Here is a 24,549-nt window from a genome sequence, read left to right on the forward strand (position 1 = left end):
TTTTTTCTTATTGTAATTTTTCAATAAAATTTGAAAAGAACACCTTAACTGTCACATTAGGTTTTTCATTTATTTTAATTGAATATGTTTTGCTCTTGGTGTTTTTCTTATTTAAATTGCATTGTAAGTCGTCATAATGTTGATAGAAACTAAAGTTACTTTGAAAATCGATTAATTTAGAAGTGATCGTTTGCATTGTGAAAATATAATTCATTAGTATGAATTGTGCATTAGAACAATGGAAAATAAGAGGGAAAAAAACACGAACCAACATACTAAGTTTATATTTGATACCTTCATTTTGACACCTACACAGCTGTCCTTGTGAAATAGGAGAACAAAAATAGGTCTAATGTTACCCTTGGAAAAGCACTCATTTTACTCGAAACTCTACCTCGCGGTGTGTCATTTAAGATATTAAGATATTTACATAATGAAATGGACACCCACATATTTTAGGTCAAATTGCATCTTTTGTTACAGACACTACAATAAAACGAGGTCAATTCCTTTCAGTAAGGAAAAGAAAAAAGATGACACTTGGTCCCACTCATCTTCCCAGTTCAACTGGTGCAAAATGAGGAATATTTCTTGAGGAAGTGATGAATTAAAATTTCATAAAATTAACAAGCTTTAAAGCCGTTTTAATTCATTACCAATAACACACTGCTCTTATGTGTGTATGAATGAAACATTTCAATTCATGTTTATGATATCTGACTTCATCTCTTCTTTTCATTTTTAATTAATGCATTCTTAAATATGCCAGTGTAATCATGTTTTCGATCAGAATTTTATCCTAACTAAAGAGTGTCCTATGAAGGGAATGTTGATTTTGTTTATGGCGTTATTAGAAAGTGTCTGATAAAATCGTTTACACATAATATATAGGTGTTTTAATGGAAATTTATGACGATTTTTGAGATAGGAATTCTTCGGCGCAGCACTGCATTTATCGGTACCTTTCATTTCGTGTGCGAGTTATGTGATGTTTGATATTCTGGCACTGCGAAAGCAATCGTTAAAATTTTAAAAATTTAAACTATTTTGTTAATTAATAGTCCACATCATGATCGTATTGGCTTCGCACTGTGTAGTCTAATTAGCATTTTTTTTTCTTTTATCAATTTAAGAATATGTAAAATACTTCCATGCTGAACGTAGCTAAGGGACAATGTTTTGTATGGCTCACTGTGAATACAAAAGTTGAAATTATGATACTGAAATCATATTAATTAATGGTTCGTAGTAGAATGTTTGCATCTTGATTTTGTTGGAAAATATAGGAAGTCAAATTAGCAACATTTCTGTTTTTCTCGCTTATTTATTTACTTATTTATTTATTTATTCTAAGATTTGGTAAAAGGCTTGCATTTTGAAAGTAGCAAAAGGGTTAATGCACCGCATTAAAAAAATGACATCCTGAAATGAAATTCTGAAACTGAAATAAGTGCAGATAGAAAGTTAGTGATATGTGTTGGTGAGAGTGTATCCTTATATTATCAGCAACAAAATCATCACAGATTTTTTTTTTTCATGTCGACATCATGGATGCGAGGTTTTAAACTTATATTTAATGTATAATAGCTTTCGGTTTCTTTTGAGAGTTTACGCTAAATTCATACTTTTTTTGGTTTGTAGTGGACGTTTCTCATTTAGTTTTATTTTGACGCTAAATTGTTTGAAAAATTGCAGCGTCCCTTTTAATTTGAGGTTCGTTATCACTATATATGCAGTTAATTTTGGATTTACAACCACGTGAATCTGCATTGAAGTTTTCATACGTATGTATTCATCAAAGTCAAATTTGGTTTTAAAATTTAATTACATTTTTTAGAAATTACTCCTGGTCTTTGAGTTTAGTGCTCGCCCACCTATGGAATGCTCTGAGTTCTGTATTTTAGTCGAGACCTAACATAGTCTATAAAAGAGGTAGTCTCTGCACCTGCTTCTCGCTCAGTACAATAGGTGTGGGACGACTGGTTTGCCAGTTGCCAGTATAATGTGACCTGGTGGAGTGTGTTTGGTGTCTTTGGCAGCATGATTTAGCACTACAAAAAGGGCAAGAACACCGGTATCACTGCTACCAGAAGACACAACACGAATATACCGCAGTCTCCCAAAACACACCCACAACACGAAACGCATCGCATTCATTTTCATGGTATCCATAAATGACCTTAGCTGTTAATAGCACATGAATGTAACCAATAGCTAAAATTGGAACACATATTATGTCTATGGGAGCATTATTACTTGTCGGCTACAATAGTGACGTCACAGAAATCGTGTAAAATCGGGGTCATTGAGATCACCGGGTCTGAAAACCTTGAATTTGTTGCTGATCATTTGGTAATTACAATGTATCTATAGATACGTTTCTTCCTTTTTCCAACCCCGCCCCGAGGATAAACATGCACCTAGTTTAACCTCCAAAATCTGACACTTGATCATACTAACGCGTTATCAATGATTCTAACTCATAAACTTATACGTAACCAATCCGGGTTAGTTGTATGACACAAATGTGTCGTATTCGTAAGCAATATCGGTAGTCATTCAAATCCATAATGTAACAAATACGGGTAGCCATCCTAACATTGGTGTAACCAATACGCCGGGTAGCCATTCTTGACAATCTAGCATCTCAGTTACGCAAGCATCGACCCGGCGTAGCACCGCCCTGTTGAGATTGTTTTTACCTCAAAGCAGGATTTTTAAGTTTCCGGATCAGTGATTCCGTTTGTCCTACTCTGAATTTAGATTTTTTTCTGCTAATATCTCGTTACTAAAGTACACTGCTTTTATATGGTTCTGGTGTGTTAACACATCGTAAAGAAGTCATTAGCCGAGGTTACACACCATCTTAACTTCTGTACATCATGGATATCACAATCTATTAAATGTAGACCCAGGCTTACCGCAGCTCTTCCAGGTCAGTATAACCCAATAGTAACCGACGTAAAGGACTATGATTCATTAATGAACGCACGCCTCTTTGGGTCATCAAATTTAGATAAAGTGAATATATTTCTACGAAAAAAAATATTTTATTATTCTCCTTGGTAAATCGGTGTTACGTTTTTCTATATAATTTAATACATTTTTTAAGTACAAGTTATCAATTAGATCACATATAATGTTTCCGGTAATGGCATTGTTATGAAGACCTCGACTACGCCCACATGGTCTGCTCGATCATTTTACATTTTTGATATTGATTATGAAATTAAAAACTACCAATACCTAGATACGAATTTAAAGGACTTGAAACAGATACACTGCAGAAATGGGTGCAACGCCAGATATGCATTAACCTCACAACCCAACACGCGTTGGCAACGCTGAAATGGTCGCGTGTCGCGAGAAAAGTGGAGGGTTCGAATGAGGTACTTTTTGGGAGTTGTCATTAACATTCCAAAGAATTGAATGTCAAAATTATTTTTCGTGAAATTCTATCGATTTTCCGCCCGAAACCAACCCGACATCTGTGAACATATAAGTACTTCAGCGACTTTACACGACAAAAATACAAGACAATGGAAAATTAAACACACCCGGGAGTAAACAGGTCAATCTGCAAGACGCATGAATTATTTTCTCGAAACCTTTAATTTGCATGTATACGACGATGTTATTATCAGGTGCAACAAGTAACCCTATCAACTATAGCCCTAGGCCATAGCCTGCGAAGCATAACTAAAATTCACCTCGTAAAAGAGCCAGTCTCGAATGCATAAAGTATCACTTTACTAACCGGCAGCCAGATCTAGAGGGCGCGAGTATCGACAGCGATAATCCCGTCAAGTTAAGCACCATTTGACTGACATTTACGGCCTCAGTTTACTGATCTCTCTTTTCGATTGTACTCAAAAATGTATTTATTGAATAGATATGTCAATCAACGTGTCGAAACTATCTCCAAGAACGAAAGCATAAAATAATTTTAAACAAACCTATTTGCATTTTACGATATGCTCAAGTCTCACTCGCGTGCGCGAGTGTTTGCGGCTTTTGTGTTTTCATTCAGTGTAATTTGCACGCTTTGACTTTTGCCCCGCATGCTAAGCGCTCATTAGACGTTGAAGAGGCGACAGACAGAGCGGAGGTTGGTTGAGGTCCCATTTCAAGGTGTGCTTTTTATTGGCGTCAAGCCTTTGACTGAACACAAATAAGATCAGACAACATTTAAAATAATTGTTTATGAAGTGATATCAAAGCCATTACAAGGGAAGGATTTAATTCCAATTATCAAAGAGATGAGTATGGTCGAGTCACCGTGTCTCAGGGGAAGTAACTCTATCGCCTATGACTGAGTCCCTCCTTGTCGTTATGAATGAGATGACTCTACGACGGACTTCAAACAAAAGGTGGCGCTGCGGTACTATGTCGTGATTACCGAGATTCGTCACACTTGGTGTTCATGCTTTGTGTTGGATTAGGAAGTTGTGGTATAATTCAGAGTGCGAGTCTACATTTAGTCATCAATATAAGTAATTGGAGTCTATCATGGTCACGGTCGATAATATCATCAGTAGATTGAACACTGAATCAGCACATGAATAAAAATCTATTTATATTAAATGTTTAATTATCAGAAAAGTGCTTCCACTACAATCTAATCAAAAGATGAAACGGGGAAAAAACAATGTGTTATTATGACGTCACTATTTACCGGGTGACGTCAGTGACCGCAAAAAGTCCTAGTTGAGAGTAAAATCTAGGTCATCAATACTGTAAGAGAAGTGTGGATGGGGGGTTATATTGTTACGTCTATAGCGTGAAAAGACAGCGATTGGTATTTTTTATGAGTCGTAACATCCTAGTACTTGTCATCCGAAGGTCGAAGAGTGGGCTCCGTAAACTCCAAATTGATCTTGCTTGGTTCGCGTCCTATGGATTATCACAATTGTAAAACTCAATAGCTCAACACTATTAAATATATGTCTTCACATATTTACTTGCCTTCAGCCCTTCACCTTAAACCCTTCCACCCCCCGCCAACCAACCCCTCAACCTTTGTGTGACGTCACAAACTTGGTAATATCTAACAGCGTAAACAAAATTGTCATTATTATTTCATAAAATGTCTATACAACATGCCTGGGAACTTCGAGTTGGAATGCTTTAAAGTACAGCATTGTACTGATTAACTTGGCATTATAACAAGATATCTTTTGTTAGGGGACACTTAATACCTATGTATATATATTTACGTACAGTGTATTAAGGTTTAACTGTATCGGTTATTATCAAGTACAGTTATGCAGTTACACTAATTTTGATATGTCCAGATTAAAATTGTACTCAGTGGCCGAAATTGACCGAACACCTGACCATTCATAAAATTATTCTGGTCACTCAACTGACAATCGCGTCTGCTCTATAGATATTGTATACTTTTCATATAGCTTAATTTTGACAAATGTATTCTTTTTACGGACACGCGCCAAACGAAAATGCGAAAAAGTTAAATTGTTATGTTGAACAGTTTTACTGTTGAGTTTTGAATACATGTTTTGTAAATATAATTTTTACTTTACTCGTATGAATTTTAAATGATGTATTCAAGATGACCCTACTGACTGGTGTACATGTATATATATCTACATATGTGGTCGCATTAATCTTATACATATTATAGTACTTTGTGGTTCGCCGAAGCGCTAGACCACTGTATTAATCATACTTAGGTGCTCTAACGAGGTCTTGACCACATTTTGACCAGTCCCTGTTATTTAGCTGACCACACCGAATTGACCTTTACATCAACAATTATCTTTTCATTAAAAAATACAAACCGCTTTATCATCGAAAGGTGAAGCATGCCGATCCTTCCCAAAACCTATCATACCAAACTATCTTACTCAGGAAATGTCAAATGAACATTGTACCACGAGGATACGAATTCTGAAAAAGAAATCGTGAGATTTATTTTCAGCTTTCTACTTCTAACTCTTTGCAACTGCTGTATAGTCTATCCATTAGAAAGTTGTCAGGTACTGTCAATAGGTCGATGTTTTATCTCCGAGAGCTTTGGCTTCCTCTAAAACAACCGGGGACTTAGTTTCGTCCAGGGGTTCGGTTACACCCCTTGGATATGTCATTGCAAAATTGAACGACAAATTAGCGATAGTGAAAGTAACCCCAAGGAACAATGATAATTAATTGTACCAGTGACTATATATGACATTTAGATAATATGAGAAAATTGCAAAAAATACTAATGTAATCAGAAAATGTCGATGAAAGTATTACGTATTTATAATAATGTTCTTCTGTGTATGAAAATCTTGGCGAAGAAAACTGCCTTCAATTTTCTGGATCAAATGTATCAGATAAAATTGAAAAGCTTATGGCAATAGGTTCATGTTGAAACAGTCAGCCACGAAATTAAAGTGAACGGACGCTTGAAACGATAGAATTTTAAGTGGTATGCACCGTCTGTTGTTTCAACTTCAAAGTTGGATCGCTTAAAGGAATGGATTTGCAATATAAACTTCCGCAATTGTTTGGAACGGTCCTGTTACATAATGATCAGCGCAAAGAGCTTCAGTGACCCTGATGATAGTCTATGTCATCAACACGCTTTAAAATAGCGAGAGATGATTCTTCTGTTTTCTTGCGAAATGGTCTAAACTTTTGGCTGGTTTCTAGACAAAATACCTTTACCTGGAAAGATGTGATTTTCAAATGGATAGAAGAGATTTTGGTAGTTAATGTCAGAATTCTGCCATGCGCACACGACAGGATCAAGACACAATGACCTTTGACTTTTGACGAATATTACTGTTGTTTTGTTTACTTTATCAATTATTGCAGCCGATTTTTCGGGGGTAATAGAGCCACGGCGTTACTTTGTCATGAGTTAATGCGACAATGCACGGAACGACAGTGCGACAATGCAGTGGAGCGACAATGCAACAAAAACACCCCACAAATGTGACAGAGCGACAGAATTGTTTTGTCACATTATCACTTTGGAGCGTTTTTTGACGCTTTGCAAACTATCGTTCCTCGCATTGTCGCTCCTCGCTAATGTGACAATGTCAGTTTTTATCAAGTTCAGATGGATAGATAGATATCAATCGTGTTGATGATATTAGTTCATTTAGATATCTTTTTCTTTTCGAAAAACTTCCGGAACCCAGAGTTATCGTTCTTTGTCAGAGTTGTCTTCCCTCGTGTAACGAACGACAACTCCAGGTAGAAAAAGTTCGAGATATTTTATTGGTATTAACCCTCTGTAATTAAAGCCGCGTGGACTACTTGACAAGTTGTAGCTCCTGATTTTCAAAAGAATTCTAAAAATCACAAAAACGCACATTTTATGTCTGGCTTGCTAAATTGTAAATATACATAAAAATGATAGACCCATTTACTGTATATTGATTTTCTCAAGAGCATTCGTGATGTAATTTTATAACTTATGAAGTATATCTTGGATTCAATGCAGATTTCAAATCGCGAAATGAATGTGCACGCACTTTCACAAGCCTGCACTAAATGCCATGAATACAGTTTTGGGGCGGATGTGTACTTGTATTGAAATGGAAAATCAATGATGGATTTCGGCGAACGCCTGTCACGTTCTATACCAACTCAGCACGAATCCATGACAGGTAGGAATTTACATACAAATATAATGTCGGAAAGTTAGACACGTGAAAAGCAAGACCATAACATCACTCCCAACACGGAACCGTCCAATTTTTAGCCATAGTCAAAGGTTTCGAGCATTTCAATACATGCGAATTGTTAAAGTTGTGTCAGTTTCAATGTTCGGTTTTAATTTTCATTTTTATTCTAATAAACGCCTTGACTATATGAAGGCCTATTTAAGAGCGTGGCAGATTTTTTATGACGGAATGAAAGCTGAAGTCCCCGTAGAAAAATCAACGACCAACGATCTTGTGTGACCAGGAACAATTATGATGACACTTTCTCTGCTTCCTGTTTTAATCAAAATGTTTTTCTGTGACAAGAATTTTGAAAAAAAAATCTTTGATTCTTAAAAGAAAACAAACAATTGCAAATGTTAAACTGAAATAATATTGTGGTATTGGTGTTTTTATGGTGAAGCTTTTGTAGTTGATTTCTGCCATGTCGCCTTTTCGCGTTGTTTCTGACCGCCATTCGGCATTTAGTCGTCTTAAAGTGTCTACTCGAAAACAGGGAAAGGTGCTCGAGAAACAAACCACGAAAAGGTGCCAATTTAGACTGATTAAAATATATATTCTCACGTACCTAATTAAAGGTGGATAGAACGTAAGTGCTAGTAACCCCTGGAACATTGAAGATACGGAAATCGATATATATCTTCTTATGCAATTATCGTTTTAAAGTAACTTTTATTTTTGCTTAGGAAATGTATTGGGTCTTAATGTGTTATTCAATAATTTGTTTCTTATGGAATATAATTAGAAATAGGAAATATGAAAACATAGAATTACAAGAATCTACACGTGCTAGTAATGTTGTTCACACCGCTGTAAACTGTGTCTAACAGTTTTCACATTCACTGAAATGTATCTGAGCCGACAGTCCCATAACAATCGTATGTTGTAAAGAAAACGACACAGGGTGTAGATTTCTGCGATGATTTCCGTGAAACCGGACACGATCGTTTAGTAAACACATTTGTAATAGGTTACCCGTGTAAATAGCGTGTGTACCCATCATCAATTTCCACGTATGACCCGCCATCACAATCGCTAGCCCCTGAAAGGTGATCACTGCCGAACACCCTAAAAGCTCCCAGTAATGACTGGGGTATCGGGTACCAGCCCGGGTGGTCGGGTGGTCCATTCCAGACCCTAGAACGTGAGCACGTGCCATTGTATTTTATTTATGATTTTGTCCCCAAGGGTTTCAGACTTATAAACTGGAACGGTCCACATTTCTATATATATATAAATATATACATGTATATATAAAAAAAAACCCGTCCTCATTCGAAAGTGGGTTTGAATGGGAGAAAGTCCAGTTGCGATGGTAATATTTTGTGACATATAAAGAAAATTCACAATTTAAAAGATTTTAAACTTTATTTGAATATTGATATTATGTATTCAAATATCATTTTCCAGTCGAGTCAAATGTAATTTTCCTTGACAAAGTTTGTCTGTTTGTTGAATTTTCAGAAAACTATTTTACAGTTTCATTGACATCTCGATCAGAAGTGTGAAATACTCAAAAGGTAAAAACTAACTGTAGTGACATGTACAAACAAGATTTGTGTATAACAGAAACATGGCCCTGATCGTAGTGTGAGACAACGTCTTCAGCGTACGGGAGGATTCGACTATTTCATTATTTTACATTGATAAAGAAGATAAAACTGAATTGGGATACCTGTTGATGAAGAGAAAAGGTAAGAAAATTCCTAGGATCAAACGTTAGGCTTCATGACCATCCTAGATATTTAAGGGGTTACTATCACTGACGTTATATCCACCCTTGGGTATTTCATAGCAATACTTAAAGATACTCCACCGCAGACAAATAGTATTTTGTATAGTATTAGTGCTGTACATCAAAAGAATGGAATAACGGTACACTGTAACTTTAACTATAAAGACAATGATAGTAACCCCTGGAACATCGAGGATGATTCCTCGTTTATTAGTGTTTGTTCGTGTTGTTGTTGTTGGTTGTTTTTTTTTTTTTTTTTTTTTTTTTTTTTTTTTTTTTTAGTGTTTTTCTTTAAAAAAAACTTTTCTGGAGTTTTCATCCGGATTAATGAGGGATTTGTGTAAATGTTAGAATACCGGCGTATTCGTATACATTGAAAGTGGCAATTCTTCTTGTGTGCAAATAACTAATTTAAGGAATCATTTGATTTTGAAAACATTCATTTCAAAGTTGACGTTAAGAATTAAAGCTTGCTTGTCTTTTATATATGTTGTCGTAATTTAGTGTTGATTTGTAATAAACACGTTATTAAACCAAAATGGACAAAACATTGTAATTGTATCCTTCTATATTTAAAGCTAACTAGAAAACGCACAACAAATACTGGATTTCGTAACATACAGAATTAGACTTAAATTAAGTGAATTATTTAAATGTTTCGGCAGTCGAATGGAACGAATAGATTCGTATCTTTCTCTCTGGCTGGTTTTCCAGAGTAATGGTGGTCAACATTTCGCGGCTACGGAATATTTGTGGTCAGTTTTGTATAAATTGAGCCAATTTCTTACCTCATCAGCGACGTTTAACTATATTTAGCTCCCTTTTTATCAGATTAATTCATGCAAATTACCGAAGTGCGTTGTTCATATATGCAAGCTTTGAACTATAATTCAAAAGCTGTACAAGAACAATTCAACTTACGATTGGTCATGAGTAAACTCCGCCATTTAACAAGAATATCAAACCAAAATTGTCGTGTTTAGTTTTCTAAATAACTATCTGATTTTAAATAAATTACAAGATGGCGAATATCTTCGCTATAGACACAAAAAGAACATACCGTAGTCTCCCAAAAACACGCACATGCACTAAACCACGCAACAAGTTGCATACCAAATAAGACACAGGGATAGTTTTGTATGAAAAACAATTATGGATTGTTTGAGGATTTTTGTCATTTTAAGAGGCTGTTAACAAAAAAATTATAAGAATTAATGTTGAGGCTTTTAATGATATTTTTAAAAAAGAAAAATGTCGTTCAGAGGGTCAATTAGCTCCAAACGATCCATGAGGATGTGAGACAACCAATCTTTTAAGTATATGATGGCATCCTCGATATCCCAGGGGTTAGTATCACTGTCGTTTTATCCATCCCTGGAATATGTCATAACAACGGAGGACAGCTTCGCCTCGCCCGATACAAGTTTATTTTAGACCCAACATTTTTCTGTATTAGGTCACTAACAAACTGTGTAACTAATAATATTACGGCAGTGATAGCAACCCATGAAGTATCGAAGATGATATGATGGAGAACATTAGGGGAAACTCCTCGGAGAAAATTCTGAATATATTTGATTAATGTCTTTTTATCATCTCATTTTATACACAAAAAATGTCTTTATTTTGAATTTCCCTTGTCACTATTCTCATTTTCCTCTCTCTATAGATATCTGGGGAGTAATTCCTTCCCGTCGTTATACAGTAAAGTGTCCTGCGGTGGTATATTATGACAGGGACAGGTGTTAGTATTTAGTGGTATCTACTCCACAGTAGTTAACAATAGGCCAATCTGACACAGTGAAAAAAATAGCAAATCACGTCAATTTTCCGGTGATTAACTCGGCGAGTGAGTAATTTGTATCTAAATTAAGCCGGCAGTGTACGAGGAGTGTCTGGTTATACCGATTCAGATTAAGTCATCTCAATATAGACGTATAAATACTATTTGTAATTCCGTCTTTGTGTAATCTAGAGTTATCTGCCCTTGATTTTGTACATGATTGTGAAAGGAAATAGCGACGTTTTCATAAAAAATATATAATGGCGTAGCGCTTTTGCTACTTGTAATTCCGTCTTTGTATAATCTAGAGTTATCCGCCCTTGTCGTTAGGTACTTGGTTTTGGATGACAATAGCGAAGTTTTAATGAAAATATTTATGATGTATCACTCTCAAATTCATAACTTTTAAAAGATATTATTACCTATTTACAAGGGCAGATAACTCAGCGAAACCTGCCTTAGAGACCACAACTATATAAAGACCGCCTACTTATTAAAGTCGTATTTTAGGATCCCAAATGGATATTTATAGGCCCTATGGAAATGTGACCTAGATCTGATTTACAGTGCACTTCGATATTTCGTTGTTTTTTCGCCTGATACTCTGGCTTTCCTCCTTCTTAACCGCTTCTGTTCAAGGCCATAATCCAGTATCTACATGCCAATCACACGTGAACAAGCATATAGCTGTCCATACTAAATTTAAAACTGATGTAAGCTTAGTTTGTATGAACTAGTTCCAATTAAAATGTCAGTGTAATCATGATTAGTATTAAGGTGCAAAATACTGACATCGATAAAGTCAATACCATTATATTTGACAGCCCCGTGCGGTAAGTTTAATTGATTCCACAAAAGGCCGTTTGAGATTGGAATGCCGAACACAATGGTCTGTATGAGAATTGTCTAATTTACAATCTTTTGAATTTGACCCAATGCTTTTATATCAGTCGAAGAAAATATGTAGGAATGAAGAAAAAAACAAAATGTTTTGCCATATACTTCGACGTTATCTGTCCGTTATCTTTCTGTCTCGATGAATGCCACCCAATTTTTGTCACCACGGTTTGAAGATTGACAATGGAATGGCGTGCCGTATTCTTTAAAGCGGTTCCCACCGCGGTTTTGTCTTGTCTGTGTTGACATGAGACATCGAAATAGTTTAAGGAATCACACTCGGTTTAATTATTCAGTAACAATGATATAACATGTCGAAACATTTAATCAACTATGACAACCCCAATTTGCATCTTATCTCTTCATCATATCGTCAATAAACTCTCAATATATTACTTTCTTTATTAGATTTGATCCTATCTCGCATATTGCTTTAAAACACCCTTCATCGTAAATGCGTGTTATCGTGGTCTTAGTCCGTATTTATTTCAGGGAATGGTATACATGTAGTAATCATTTATTTTGAACGTGTTAACGCAATGACGAATTTGCGCATACGCTACATTTTTTTAATAATATTTAACGATTTAGAAAACAAACAAAAAATAAATAAACACAATCATATTTTTTAAACCCTTTAAAACATCAGTCCATATAATTCTCCTTTTTTAAATTTCTACCCACAGATATTGCTTAAAAGTCTTCATGAATGCTAAGGTCATTAGTGCATTCTGATATCAGAGTTAAAAATCCCCTTCTTTTCACTCCGTCAGTACTGGCGGTGTGAAACGAAGGGAAATAACTCTGATAGGTCAGAATGGCGATGCGTTTGTGGGGTGGTCTGTGGTATCTTCGTGTTGTGTCTCCTTGTGATAGTGGAACTCTTTCCCATTTTATAGTGCTATCTCGCTGAAACATACTGCCAAAGAACCAAACAGCACACTCCACCTAGTCACAACGAGCTACCAATCATTCTTCTCCATCGATATAAAAATTTCATCTCGCAATTTGTTTGTCCCTTACAATGCTCCTAAGAAAGTCTTGCAATATTTCTCTCTCTATGAAAAACTATAGGCTCATTAAATACTTCTTCATATTCCCTTTCAATGTATATTTCTTTAATTCGAATATCATCTCGCTTTTTCTATTACCATCTATGAAATTCCATCCCGGATATATATCTTAAAATCCCACTCTATATTTCCTATCCTGTTCCTATAAAGTACACCTTTCATAAGATCTGTTGTAATTTTACCCAAAAGTACACATTGCATCGGTGCTGAAATATAATCCTATTACAAAATATAATGCTTTTGCTGTTATCATACAAATAACATGTATAGAGTAACATTTTTCATTTTTGAAATTTTGGACATTAATCCCAGTCCGAGCTTCCTTAATATGACAAAGATCGGTGTAATCGAACACGCCGCTAGATCTTATCTCCCCTGACTGATTACTGCATACCCGTAATTAATATACATTCCTCACATAACGTGCTGTTGTCAAATTAAATGTTCCTCCCCGAGGACAGCTGAAGTCACACAACTTGTAATAAGTATATCTTTGTTTATTCTTTATGAATTAAGTCAATGCTGGTCTTTACCCTTAAAAACTCTCTACGTTTCTGATACAAAAAAAAATAAATAAAAGTTTGTTAAAAAAAATAATTACACGAGAAAATTAATATCGCTAGCGTCAGATGAGGTTACAAAAATGAACAATTGGAAGATTCTCTGCGTAATATATGTTAACAAAGAAGATTCATTTCGCTGTGTTTTTGTCTGTCGCAATGATAGTCAACTAACGCGCGGAGGACGACGGCGGGAAACATAAGACGAATTATTTCTTACTATTCTTTTGCTTTTTAGCACAAAAACTCTGGAGTTTCAGATGCTATTGCCAACGTACCCAGAGAACTGACAGAAACTTGACCCCTGACCCTTACCCCAACTTGTATTTTTGTGAAATTACTCTTTCTCATTCGACACCAGAACTGAAGTTTATGTTGTAATATGTTGGTGTTGCTTTTATAACTACAGTAACCATATTTGGGCGATATATATGAACTACAACGAAAGGCGATACACAAGCTAATTAGAAAATATTCTTATTTAATTACACTTTTATATCTTAATTACGAAAAGATTAATGAGAGTTGCGGCGACACTTATATGGTCACCGATTTACATATTTAATAACTGATAAAAAAATCTCTTTGCCCCAAATTGTTTTAACTATAAACAAATACATTATTATGTAGTACATTTAAACTTCTAATAAAGATGTCTTATTATCAATATCACTCTTATTATCAATATCACTTTATCTAATTATCATAACCGAGGATAATCACTCTATCTAATTATCATTAACGTGAATTATCACTGATATAACACTTATATGACGATAATCCGTACTATTAATCCCTTAGTAATCACCTGACAGGCTACACTCATCGGACTTAACGAGAAATAATTATCTCATGATTATTTTCCCTAATTCCCTAAAGATCTCACGAGATAAACCGGTGTGACAAACATAGTGTTATAAATCGTTTATATATTTCTATACGTTTATAACGGCGACAACGGCCCCTTGGTTGGTTCTAGGGGCCCCGTCAACTCCCTAATAAATCCGGGTGTCAATCACCGCCGAACAATAGAACCGATAACACGAAACGATAAGACCAACGATCTGGCATTTAAACTTGTACCGGGGCGTATATTGGGGGTGGGATGTTCTCGTAAATAAAGCTTGTAGAAATTCTACTAGATCTTAAGTTTACAAACTGGCCGTCGGAGAGTACAAACGCGTTCATTCACAACTCTGTGGTTGTTTTATATAGACTAATTTTACGTAATTGATCCACAAGTGTACAAGTAAATGTGGCAGGTACCCGTATATGTGTTTATATATGTGTAAATATATATGTGTACGATACCCGGCGTGATACAGACACGCGTTGAGGTGTAGACTGCATGGTTTTACTATAAGGTGTGTAGTGTTCTGAGTGGAATTTAATGGACGTCTCTGAAATTTTGATAAGGTGAGTACAAAATTTAATGTTTCTTAATTGATTATTCTTAATTAATTAGATGGTTAATGATCTATTAATAATATTGATGTATCAGAGAAAACATGTTCATAGTCTTATATAAAAGGGATTTTCTGTATGCAGCTATGAATACACAGTTAGAATTTCCCAAAGACAACATGGTATTTTTCATTTAATAAAACAACGTTTAACTACAAATGTATGTGTATTATGTTTATGACTAAATATTTCTAAATATTTCCATTCTTTATAAATGTTTGAACATTCAAAGTACTCGAAGAAATATGAAAGTTTTGAGGCAATATTTGTTCACTTATATTTCCAAAACTTTGACTAACTACCGTAGCTTTTGAAAAGAAATAATCCTTATTATTTTGATATACATCTAAATAAATGCATACAGATGTAGATTTTGCAGCCATTTCCTCAGTCTAATCTAAATGCCGAATAATTTGTAAATAAGGAAAAAACAAGTCACATGTGAAACAAAACAAACTGTATGTAGCATTTTTAGTGATATACCGATACTGTTTAATGGTAAAAGCATGCCATTTCTTTCATTTACAACTGTCGATACCAAATCAGTCTACTGCATGTTTATTTCACATAAAGCAAGTAACATTTGTAATATATTCAATCTTCTATATCTCTAACACTCCATTCAAAACAGTAAATTAGTTCAATTTCGGATAAAAGTACAAATTAAAAACACTGTGATTGCTTGGAAATGATACAAATAATAATTATGATGTTGATTGAAGTTTACATTAATGGAATGCACTTAAATATAGAACCAGTTTAATAGTATATACAAATACAAATGATCGGCCGTGGTTTTTAAAAGAAGAATAATGATTTATGTAGGCGCATTTACTGTTCCGAAATGTTTTCAATTTAAAGCAAAATTTCATAATTGTCATAAAAAATTGCGTTAAAGTCTTCCTCGATTAAAAAAATATGCTGGCTTTGAGACGTATTAGTGTGAAGGGGGAGCTAGAGGAGGGGGTCGTAATCTTAACTCTGACGGAGGGGATAACGGAGGGGGTATATAGGGGGGAGGTAGTAGGTTCTGCCAATGGTCTGTCAGCCCATGATAGACACGGCACAGCTTTGTTCCCCTCACAAGTTACAGTGCACAGCGGTGGGATAGCTACTCCATATCGAACGCGCCTTACTGATACTCGCATACACTAGTAGTTACTTATACTCCTATCAAGTTGTCGGGAACGTTACATCGGGGAAATAACAGGATATTTGCTTGGGAGTCGTTTCCGTGTGATGTTGTGGTCTACTTAAAAGTGGACAAAGTTTCTCCAGGATAAGGGATATTAAGATTTTCTCACATTTGTGCATCAGTTCAAACTTACTTCATAGTTGTACACTAGCTATACTTAATGTTTTGGTTCTTAACTATGGACTATCGATGTGAGCTGTTTCAAGTCATAAGTAAGTACGATCAAAAACAAAGTTTTGATACTTTCCATTATTAATATTTTGTAAGCATGTATAATAATTTACAAGGAAACATATCTTAGCGTGATACATTTCAATGCGAAGATATTTCGTGATGTGTTTCTTTTCAATGAAACAAAAAAGCGTGCTTGGTTTCTTATAAGTTGGTTCAACACGCAATCTTTTCTTTGTGTTACGCATGTAATTGACATGGTTTTAAACCCTGAAATTGATTTTTTATTTGAAGCTACCCAAACGAGATAAGAAGATATGTTTAAGACACTAGATATATTTGTTTTTACTTGCGAACTTTTCTAAATGTTATGCACTAAAATATAATTTTCTTTGCGAAACTTTTAATTAATGCTACGTAAAGTCAAAGAAATGAAATCAATTTGATTAAATTCTGGATTAAGATTCTGGTGCGTCAAGGTGCAACCGTGCGACATAGCGACTCGGGAAGGTGTCGAAGTAGATTATCATAAATATTTCAGTGGATTATCGTAGATTAATCCCCAATGAACATTCCTAGGCCATTGGGGATAATCTCGCAAATGTGTTGTTTGTTTACATCATATTAGCCTGAATGCATTCCTAAGTTGTTAAAGGGGTTTAACTAAGGAATTTTAGCACGTGAACTTTGTACGTTTATATGTATAATAGTACTTATAACAGATTCGTTGTGGCCAACTATAGATCTGATTTATTATAGGAAATTATAGTGTTAATTCCCACTTATGATATACAATAATTGTATTATGTGAACTTATATCGATATATATGGTGTAAAATATGACAAAGGTTAAAACCTCACGAATAAGAATTCTATGAAAAGACGAATTTAGAAAAGAAAAAAAGAACCTCATTAATATAAGTAATGGTTTATTAGATGGTGTTAAAATCCTTCTTTTATATTTGTGTGATAAAAACACATCATGAAACGTAATATTTCTTTTAATAAGATCTTATTTTGGATTTGTAAAAACATTTTTACAATATGAAATAATTTTATTTTTATCTATTAAATTTATGAAAAATACACACTAATTCTTGTAAATTGAAAAGGGGATAGCTAAACTTTCACAAAAGAAATTTTAATATTAGCATTTATGTCGTGAATTTGTTTACCTGATGGTTAATTATGCATATGTACTTACTTACATCCTAATAAAATTTTCTTTTAATTTCAAGTTTTGTTAATTAGGGAACTTAGTACATGTAAGTTAATTATACAGTTCTGCGATTATAGATGTATTTTAATTTTCGTGAACATTCCCAATTAAGTGCTATTGATAAACAATTTTAAATGTAAATCGCGTAAAGTTTAGACTGTAAATAAAATTGTATTCAACTTCACAACAAAAGTCTCAACAAACGTATGTTCCTTTAATGTATACTTGTCACGCAATCTAAACAATTCAGGAGTTTATTGAATAACGATCTGAGATTTCAGTTAGAGGAAAATCGCTCTTTATAAACGATAACTTTACGTTTCAATGTAAATATCTTTTAAAATGAGACTTTCGTGTGCATGTACGAAATTCGATAAAGATATGAGTGTCGAGATTTTCAAATTCAAAATGAGCTTCTTTTATTACTTCACATTGAATGTGAGTCAACAGGTGTTTAATATCTTAAACACAGACTAAATCGTCTGATAAACATCATCTGCAATATAAGTTTCAAACATTTTTTCATTTGACTAATCTCTTAAAAGCATATCGTTATAATTGAAACAGACATGCACTCTAATAATAGAAACACGTGAAGTCATTTTCTGTGTTAAATGTTATACGTTGCCCTATCTGGCTTACGTCACAGTATTGCTAACATCTTTTTGTACGTTCATAATTGTTTGTTTATTGCTTAGAAATACTTTAAGATGTAGATTTATAGGTGATTTTGGTGGCAAAACTAGTTCATAAACAATACTTTTTAAAATTAACAAGTTTCGAGTTTTATAGAAACTAACAGAAACTAATATCGATCGTTAGCACAGGGGTCTGATATAAAACCATGACACATCTAAATATTGCCTATATGGGCACTCTGGTAGGTTCAAATATTGAAATACATGTATATATATTTCTCAGACCCCTGTGATCATGAATACAAATTTTAAAGTGTTTTTTCAGAAATCCCAGAGCGAGCGTCTTAATTCCGGAAAAATACGTCGTTGAAAGTAGTTAACGCGGGAAATGCTCATTATATGTTATGCTAACATTTAATGAGCTATGAACTTGGTTTGGTGGCCGAGTCTAAAAAGTTAGAACGGACCTGATATTTAGAGAGTTCAGAAAAACTAGTACCACCACATTAAATGTGCATGGGTGAGAATTTCTATAATCAAATACACGTTTTATTTTATGAATTGATAACGCAGCGAAAAAGAATGCTGAATAGACTTAGACATGTTAACAGTCATGGAAATATGAAATAATAGTTTTACATGTTACTTTATTAAGACAAATACAGTCATTTTTGAAAAAAAAATATGGAAAGTGCAATGCATGTGCACATAATTACAAATATTATACAGCATCATAATATTTGCTCGAAAGATTATTTTACGTTTCCTCTAGATTTATCGAAATTTATTTCAGTCGCTACGCAGCTGACGTTTCTTAAAATATTGCATTATCTTGCAAATTTCTTTCTGAAGTTCGCTTGAGTTCGAACACGTGCACGTGCAGTCTGTATACTCAACCAGTAATAATCCGCTTCTTGTTTACGTTTCACATCTGACGTAACAGCCCTTTGAACTTACAGAGCCTTAGGGAACTGGAATTATGACACTCTTATCAACTTGGCAACGCACCTCCCGGTCCCTCCGTGCATTCGCTTGCCCGTTATACACTAATACAATGAAACGTAGACGTTCAAGAATTCCGGACCGATAACTATGACCTTCATATGTATGTAAATCTCAGATACGTATCGGCGACGGAACGTGTCATATTTGTGTAATCACGGCGGTGAGGTAAAACAGAGGCCATGATGCAAATCTGAAGTTAGATTTCCCAGATAAATAATTCATAAAACGTTTATACTGGTTTAACTAGACCTAATCATATTAGAGAGTTGTAGACTCTGTCTGTAAGATTCTGAAATTATAAATAAAATTGCGTTTTGCAAATTTGGTATTCACGATACGCACGTGCTTGAATTTTACATACTGTTGTAGAAGGAGGAACCAATCCTAAAATCGAATTTAGTTGAGGAAATTTCTTATCACCGTCTACGGATAATTTGTCGACAGGTGGATATTTTGATAAAGTTTTATTTAAATATGTCCAATTAAATTTTGTTTATTATGTGTAATTTAGTACTAAACCTTGTGAAAATTCATTTGTATTGGTGGACTGTTTTCTGTTACAAATTATTATGATACTCATGAACAACTGACGAAAATATGAATACTCTTTGAAAATTAATCAAAACAACGTGAAATTTTCGTCTCGTATTTATTGATAATGATCAATATTCTGATTTGTCAGAGTTACGTCCCTTCGTGACGGAGTGAAACGAAGGGGAGTAACTCTGTCAGTAAGGGAAATAACTCTGATATATCAATATGGTTTATATAAGATGTTAGATGCAAACTGAAGCGAGTCACCAAGTGCAAGGTTGATGTGACTTTTACTTCTGATTACACCAAGATCCGAAGGCCACATTTAAATATTCAGCGTTTCTATAGCTAGGGTTGCTTTTAATTGTCTATATGTCGGAGAGATCGATGCCGTCGACTCGACAGACTTTAACCTTTTATGTGTCGGGGGATTTCTACTTTGTCTGCTGTCATGCATAATAAATACGACCGTCTGATATTTGATGACAGTTTTTGGAGATTTTGGACGAATTTATCTTGAAAATTTGATACTTAAAAAGCATAAAGTTCAAGAATCAAGCATTCTGTAATACATGTTAAACTACCTGAACCCAAATGTGTTTAAAATCATCCTCTTTTGGTTCATATAACCAGTTTTGAACAATATGCGCTCTGTAATGCATGTACTATAAAGATAATAGAATGCGTCTTGTATTTGCAATATGAAGATGTTCATAAAAGATTTTCTGTCACCAAAATAATAGCCAGAAGAATATCGACGATATTTCCAATAGACATAGATTTATTATATTTCAAATAGACATAGATTTATTAGCGTAAAAATTTCCCAATGATGAAGCAAAACGTACGAAATGTGTAAAACTAACAACAGTGAATAGAGCCTTGTGTTATATATTGCGAAAAGTGCATACCGTAGCGATACGATACTGTGTCAGGTTTTTGGCTTCACGCTAATAATTGCTATATGAGATAATTGAAGTCTACACGACGGTGCCAATACATCACAACAATTTGTGGCGATGTAATAGGTGTTAGTTACGGCGTATGATGGTCTCCCAGACATCAAACAATAGTCATAAATCGCGACCTCCACTCGACACGTCAGGCGTCAGGACGCACTCTTCCTGTGACACGTGTAATGACACGGTAGCGTGTCGGATTCACAGGTCCACCATCCGCCTCCGGAGTTAAGAATATACCCTTGATGGGCGATGTAAGAAAAACATGTATTATTCCTAAATAGAAGATAATTAAACATTAATGCAATTTAAGATGCAAAATATCTAAACGGGTTATGCTTCACTAGGAGACCAATTTTAACTTTTAAACAAGCGCCAAAATAACCGAGACAGTTTCAAACGCTCGCGTCACCCGGAGTGTCAGAGTTCGCGCGGCGGTTTGTAGACTCATTATTGATTAATTTCAAATCAAATCCCAATAGACCTATATATTATCGCTAACGAATTGGGTTTTAATTTTCTCCGATTGGTTTAGTCATCACATTTGTTTATAGGCAGTGTCTGTTTTGATCTACAGCGTGAATCACGCCAAACATATCTACTATACACGATGGTATACTCATTTGTATAGGAGCGAAACACGTTATGGAGACTGAGGGGGAAGGCGGTGGTTCATCATTCAATTGTATGCATGATTCATACACAACACTTTAAATAATATGCACGTTGATGGGATAAACATACGGATAGACGGAACACAAGCAATATCGTTTAAGAATCCCGGTCCGATGGATTGTACCGGCGAAAAGTAGGCACGCTATCGAATCTATTACAAATGGTCCTTGACAGGAGACGGATAGCAATGCCAAATTAAAGGTAGGCAATTTTTTTCACCGAATTTGTAGACGGATTCTGGCGAAATATAATGATTGACAGTTTGGCACCTATGCGATAATTTCTACATGTCTATTTGCCGTATTGCGTCTGAATTTTAATTTTTGTACAAGGTTGTTTCCCTTCTAAAACTTTTTCGACCGACTAAAACTTTTTACTATATCACAACCAAATGTAAGGTTATAAACATATGTAAATGTATGTGTACAAAAATGTTTGTTTTCTTTTGCCACTCTTCGATGAGTGAGAATTATTTTGACGATTGTTTTGAAATGGAACAAAGGTTTAATTGCCATTATAAAGCTCACGAAAGTTTTTGATGTCTACTTGAAGACATACTTTATGTTGCTGTTAATTTATGTATTGCAAATATGTCCTGAGTCATGCATATCGCAATGTTGCCACTATATGTCCGTAAGTCGTAGGCGTTTCTGCGAAATTGCATGCATGTTTCAGTTCCCCATCTCGGCCCCAGGCCCCAGTAATGGCGGACATATAACCTATAATGTCCCTGACGTCTGGACTGCGTGCAGCGCTCGTGATGTCTTGACCAGTTGGTCTGTACATGTCCCAAGTAATGTACATGTGTGTGGTCAGGCGCTAATGAGGTACGGACCATTTGGCACGTGCTGGGCAGTGATGGCTGTCTTGGCACGTGTCGTGCTTCGATGGCCGACCACATTTTGACAAGAACGAGGCCTGGTGAACTTTGACATGTATACACGTACAAAAAAAAACTGATCATGTATCAGAGGCGGGGGGAGGCTGAAGTTGGTTTCGAGTTGCAAGGAACTGGGAACTCGCAACTAACTAACGGAAACTTCAGCCCTCCAGTATCTTAACCGTCAATTCATCAGGCAGCTGTTTTACATAGAAAGTACATACAATAATCATCATCATTTTATTAATACCCCCCCTCCCCAATTACCACCACAAAATGATATAACAAGTGGTTTTATGACATATTCTTGTGCAATATAGAAACGACTGTTGTGGGTTTCTCACCGGTAAATCAAGCTTTGACGGCTAATGACAGAAAGAACCCGAAACGAAACCCAACACTTTTGGTGGCATGCAGGGGTGTTCGATTTGTACAAAGTGCGCCGTATAAGACCCAAGGACTACACGCATAACTTTAGCGTACGGTTTATAATTGATACTATTTCCACTTAGTGTCTAATTAGACAATTAGCTGTAACTCTTAACCCACCGTCTGCGCATCGTGTCTGCTTCTATATGTCACAAGTACATGTCATGGGACCCGAAACCTGCCCTTGTTGGACTCATGTCGCGCGCTTACACAAGTAGTACTAGGGTCGGTTTCGCATGCTGTAAAGCCTTAGGTTGTCATCCTCTATACTCGAGGGGTTACTTTCACTGTTGTGTATATCATTTTGACTGATAGTTTCTACCTGAAATATATGTGTTCACTATTCAGTAACACCTCTTTAGAAAGACCACCCATGAAACAAGGGAAAAATATGCTCTATAACCAAGTGGTCATTATGAGCAGGTCACATTATGTCTATCCACGATACTCCAGGGGTTACTAACACTGACGTTATATCCACACCAGTGATAGTATCCCCTGGAGTATCGAGGATGTATTATGTCATTGATAGTCTTTTGGGATCCTTCGAAAATGGTGTTAATAAGCAGGTGATCTTTATACAGAGGTGTTCGCTTAGCCAGGTTTCACTGTATACTGTATCAACTGCCTTCAGATTCCCACGTGTCAACGTGTGTAGTCTTCTCATTGCTTTAATTAGTCATGTCCCTAGGTGGTGTGTCTAAACCTGCCTCTGATTAAATATGTAGTGCTTGTATGTTGTAGCATTTAAACAGGGTAATTAGCAGGTAGGCAAACTCCAGGTGAGCCGACATTGTTGTTAAATTGCTCACCGAAAATAATGGCAGTCATTCATGTCTTCTGTGCTTTATAGTACATTTCTTTACTCATTCAGAAAAATGATCCGATTCATCAAAAGTCATTGATTTGGAAAGACAACACCATCCCGAACGTTTAAATGTCAAATGTTTCATTTTTGACGAATTAAGTATTAATCATCAAATACTTTTAGGTCACCTCTTGGGCAGGTGTGACGTAACTTCAGTCACCATATACACGTATGAGTATAAATACCGGAACGTACACTCGAAGTCTTTGTGATTTTTAACGCTAACTACGAGAGGTAAATATTCTTTCTAACGGCTGCCACACTTCATAGTGATAATCTCTAGTTACGTCACGCTGTTTTCAACGTGTACCCACGTATACCTACTCGAACTCGCCCTACGTGATCTGTCTGCCCGAAACTATAAACCCCGGAACAAAAGGCGGACATAATGACCGGAACATTCGAAAATCACTCGACGCCACTCATGTTGATTTAGGGCTAAGTAATAACAATAAGGTGTGATGATAACGTCGACTTACTCAGGTATACAAGGATCAACCGTATCCCGGGTCGCTATCAGGGCGGGTGCGTTCGATTGTTACTTTTAATACTCCTCTCCGGTCCCATAACAAGATGATCAGTGTGGTTCCTGACATCAAAGGTCTCTATTACAATGGCGTTCAGTAGGATATGTATAACATATTTAATAGTTTTGTTTACATACATTATACGAACTGGTTCAGTTATTTTCTTGTGACGTCACACTGAGTCACGTCACTCGACCCGGCCTACGGACAGTTCACTGTTTTCCCTTGTGTCTATCTCGCCCACGGGCAGGTGCGTTC

At 35.5% G+C, this 24,549-nt stretch overlaps 1 protein-coding gene across 3 annotated transcripts in view; it reads left to right on the forward strand.

Moving 5' to 3' along the window:
* Positions 1-14,867: 14,867 nt before the first annotated feature.
* The window catches only part of LOC138331274 (ficolin-2-like), a 34,231-nt gene continuing 24,549 nt past the window's right edge, over positions 14,868-24,549 (forward strand). The window contains exon 1 of one of the 3 annotated variants that reach the window (XM_069278791.1): positions 14,868-15,143. The gene's annotated coding sequence lies outside the window, so the exon portion shown is untranslated. Of the gene's footprint in view, positions 15,144-16,264; positions 16,599-21,661; positions 21,789-24,549 lie in introns of those variants that run through there. The other 2 variants (XM_069278789.1, XM_069278792.1) reach the window with 2 other exon arrangements.

Source organism: Argopecten irradians, chromosome 9 (assembly GCF_041381155.1).
Source record: "Argopecten irradians isolate NY chromosome 9, Ai_NY, whole genome shotgun sequence".
NCBI lineage: Eukaryota > Metazoa > Mollusca > Bivalvia > Pectinida > Pectinidae > Argopecten > Argopecten irradians.